The 4,070-nt window shown below is 46.3% G+C and overlaps 1 pseudogene; it reads right to left on the bottom strand.

Moving 5' to 3' along the window:
* Nucleotides 1–886: 886 nt before the first annotated feature.
* On the bottom strand, nucleotides 887–3,365 carry LOC142830473 (endogenous retroviral envelope protein HEMO-like; annotated as a pseudogene).
* Between the last annotated feature and the right edge of the window lie 705 nt (nucleotides 3,366–4,070).

Raw genomic sequence — 4,070 nt, 5'->3', positions numbered from 1 at the left:
ACATGATCCCTTCGCAGCGGGCAGCCTAGGGAAGGCTGAGAGATGCCCCTACGGATCTGATCCCTGGAAGTGACACGATCCAAATGCCCAGCTCTGCCTGTATCTGTCTCTTATGACCAGCTGGAGTTATTTTAAATTGTGCTTGGTTCTGTTACAAAAACTGAAGGAGTCAGGTTAAAACTTAACCAGTTACAGGTTTATTAAAAAGGCTTATAAAGCATGCGGTTACAGTGGCTATTGCTCTATTTCTTAACTGCAAGCAAATATAGATCTTAAAATAGTTACAAAGGAAAAGGAAGATAGGAAATAATGGTACCAAGTGACAGCTTAATCTAAAAGAGCTCTAATACTATGTATATACTTAAACAAAGGACACATACAGGTACAATTTTTATCCCCTTCTGTGCCTCTTGACTCCAGCGGGTCAGGCCAGGGTCGGTCCCTCAATTCCTCAGAAAGGCGAATACGAGGTGGGCGTCCCCGTGGAACCTCTGGAGGTCAAACACCTAACCTGGCCAGCAGATAGATGGCAGATCGACGCTTAGAATGAGTGTGCTGCTGGACCCATCTTTATACCCCTGGGGGCCCGTATCCTCTTTCTTATCTAAGATGCCAAATTGTACTGGTCTGTCTTTGTGGTGCCAGTTCTTACAAGGGAGTTTCAAATAATTTACACTTGTAAGAGAGAGATAACTAAATAGGAGTACTGGACATTCTTTGCTGGGCGGGAGATTCCTCCCCCCGGACGAGTGTGTGATCATATCAATATGGGTTTCAATCAAGGGCACTCCTCGGCAGCCTCTTGGTCAGCGATTAGTTCGACCACCCTCTTATCTCTGCTTACAGTTGTCCAGGGTCACTTGTGAGCTAGCATATCCGGGCCTCCTGTCAACGCTTCAAAGACTATGCAGATTTTACTGCTCTGTGTGCCCTGTATGCTTCCAGGCAAGCAAAGATGGATGTTATAGGGGGTTCATATGTGGCAACATTCCACCCCCTGATATGACACACCACGTCCCAAGATACAAGATGGCGGTGATGCCAGCACCTTTTGCCCACCTTGGGGGAATCTAAAAGTGCCCAATGGTCTGATTAGGGGTTTCAGGATCGAGGAATTGGCTGGGATCCTTTCCTAGTGCTGTATATCGGATGTGCATGGAAGAGATAGCTACATTAACTAGGCATTTTACAATACATAAGGTTATGCAGAAAATGATTACAACAATTACAATAGTTAAAACGGAATAAAATAGTTCTAATGGAATGTAAGAAAGGAGTTAGGGAAAATCCCAACTGTTGGACTAACCAATTTAACCATGAGATTTCCCCGTCCTTAGTTACAGCATGTAACACTTTAACTGCATCTTTTATAGCAGACACATCTTGTTCAATCTGCCCCGAATGGTTCACTTAGAAACAACAAGATTGATTAATCACAGCACATACTCCTCCTTACTGGGCTAAGATTGCATCTAATGCTATTCTATTTTGTAGGGCAAAGCGGGCCACTGATTGGATCTGTTCGTTAAGTAGGCCCAGGGCATCTGCAGTGTGGTTGAAAGCTATTTCTAGTTGCCCTGACACATTTACTATGGCTTGTTCAAGTTCAGCTACTCCAAGCCAGGGCAAGAATGCATGGGTAAATTGATGGAAACCTGTAGGATGTCTCACAAGAGGGTTAATAGTAAATTTCTTCTTGGATTGGTGCAAGAAGCTTCCAAGGTTTGTGATATCTGGAGCTGTAATGTGTGGGTGTACCGTTAACCCTCTGAGGGTATGTCTACACTACCCCCCTAGTTCGAACTAGGGGGGTAATGTATGCATACCGAACTTGCTAATGAAGCCCGGGATTTGAATTTCCCGGGCTTCATTAGCATAAAGCCGGCTCCGCCATTTTTAAAAGCCGGCTTGTTCGAACCCCGTGCCGCGTGTAGCCGCGCGGCACGGGGTTCGAACAAGCCGGCTTTTAAAAATGGCGGAGCCGGCTTTATGCTAATGAAGCCCGGGAAATTCAAATCCCGGGCTTCATTAGCAAGTTCGGTATGCATACATTACCCCCCTAGTTCGAACTAGGGGGGTAGTGTAGACATACCCTCATGTCCCAGAAAGCACCATCCTGTCCAGCCTACTGGCAGATATTTGTAGGCCTTAGTCCCACAAATGAAAAATAATCTTTGTTAAGGATAGGGGAATATGGTCCCTTATACCATCCCCTTCCTGTGTGTCTCTCCTTTGGGGCAAGGTACACAGCATAGTAACTACTATTAGTGATAGAGTACTGGAGAGCGAACAGCAGATCTTGTAGGATCTGGTCTGGTGGCAAGAGGTCTGCCTTAGCACACAGGTCAGGCAACAGGCTACTACCATTTACCAGTGTAGGGTTATAGATGTGTCCAGTGCTAGGGACTATTAAAAGGGAATTATTGTACCAGGTACTGCTTTCCTGGTACTGGCTAAAATTCAAGGGGATAATGACAGCATTGCTAATGCCAAACAGGGGTCTGTGACCAAGGGAGACATTGATAACATTTTCCCAGCAATTTAGTGTTCCCTGATGTGTGAATATCCCAGGCTCCTAGTTTCTTATTGAAAGTTGCAATGTGGGTACACTGTTGGTCCTCAAAGCTACCCAGCTGAGGTCCACTGCCTTCCTTACTTTCAAAACAAATGGGGTACATTTCTTTGGAGGTTCCAGTTACATATTCTACTGACTTGCACCATACCGTCCGTTGCCATGTCCAGTGCCACCCCCTTGACCTCCCCTCAGAGTCATTTTGAGGATTGCAGTAGTTGCTGTCATCGAACCATACCGGTCCCTATCGGAAGATGTCGCTCTTGTTCCACCAGTCGTTTGGGCTGAGAGGGACAAACTCAATTCCCAGTCCGGTAGAGGAATCCAGTAGGGTGCACATCCAGCAATCTGTGGCAGCAGCAGCAGAAACAATGGTTTGAATAGCACCTTTGAGCAGATGTTCTGGTACAGCAGTAGCAGTTGGAATGAAGAGGAGAACCATGGTGAGTGGGAGTGCCACATCTCGCTTCAATAGTCTATAACTAATGATAATTGCAAACACTACAACAGAAAGCAGTATATACATATATATATACAGTTCATAATGGCTTTCTGACTTCAAACAGGCATTGGGAGGGATTCATCCCACTGGAGCACTGTTCGGGGCCATTGCCTCAGTTTCCTGTAATAAAACATAAGGTCAGCCGGTCTTGGATACAATCCAAGCCTCAGTAATGGTTATCAGTGTTAGCCCAGCGTCTGCAGTGGTCCAGACTCCCTTTCCCTTATAGGAGTGCAGTACACGGGTTTGTGTCCCCAAACTGGGGTGTTTGATCACCACTGTGTCTCCAGGTGCATATTTAGAATCTTTAAGTGGTACAGTGGGGCTTGGAGAGGTTCTCCCTGTAGGGAAAAATCCTTTGTTGATCGGACTGCCCGTAGGAGTCTGCCAATTGTTTAAACTTTGTACCACAGTATCCAATCTGTTTCCCCATTTGCCATCTGTGGGCCTCAAGTGGGCTTTCAACAGTCCATTCCAGCGTTCGACCATGCCATTAGACTGAGGTCAGTACGGGAGGTGAAAGGTCCATTGGACTGCGTTGCGGAGGGCCCACTCATTTACCAGTTTGTTCTTAAAATGTGAGCCATTGTCAGACTGGATTTCCTGGGGTGTTGGGACAAGGGCTATTAAGCAGTTTAGTCCCGTGATTGTAGACAACCCTGTTGCCCATCGGATTGGGTAAGCAAAACCAATTCCTGAACAATTTCCACTCCAGTTAAAACATACTTCCACCCTTGTTTACTGGGGTGTAGGGGACCAATATAATCTACTTGCCAAGTTGGCCATAGTACTTTCCCATCTCTTAGCCTGGCAAACCATTGTCCTTCTGTTATATGTTTCCTGAATTCAGCACAGAGGGTGCAAGCTCGTACCAGATCTCTGGCTTGTTGGTGAGTGATAGGCCACCCCCAGGCACGTGCCTGCCGCACCAGCTCATCGATTCTTGTGTGTCCCAAGGTTTCATGTAGCCAAGTGTACAAGCGTTCCCAATCCACC

This window comes from Pelodiscus sinensis, chromosome 8, assembly GCF_052426305.1.
Source record: "Pelodiscus sinensis isolate ZL-2025 chromosome 8, ASM5242630v1, whole genome shotgun sequence".
In the NCBI taxonomy this organism is placed as follows: Eukaryota; Metazoa; Chordata; order Testudines; family Trionychidae; genus Pelodiscus; species Pelodiscus sinensis.
This window is presented reverse-complemented; position numbering and strand designations above follow the sequence as displayed.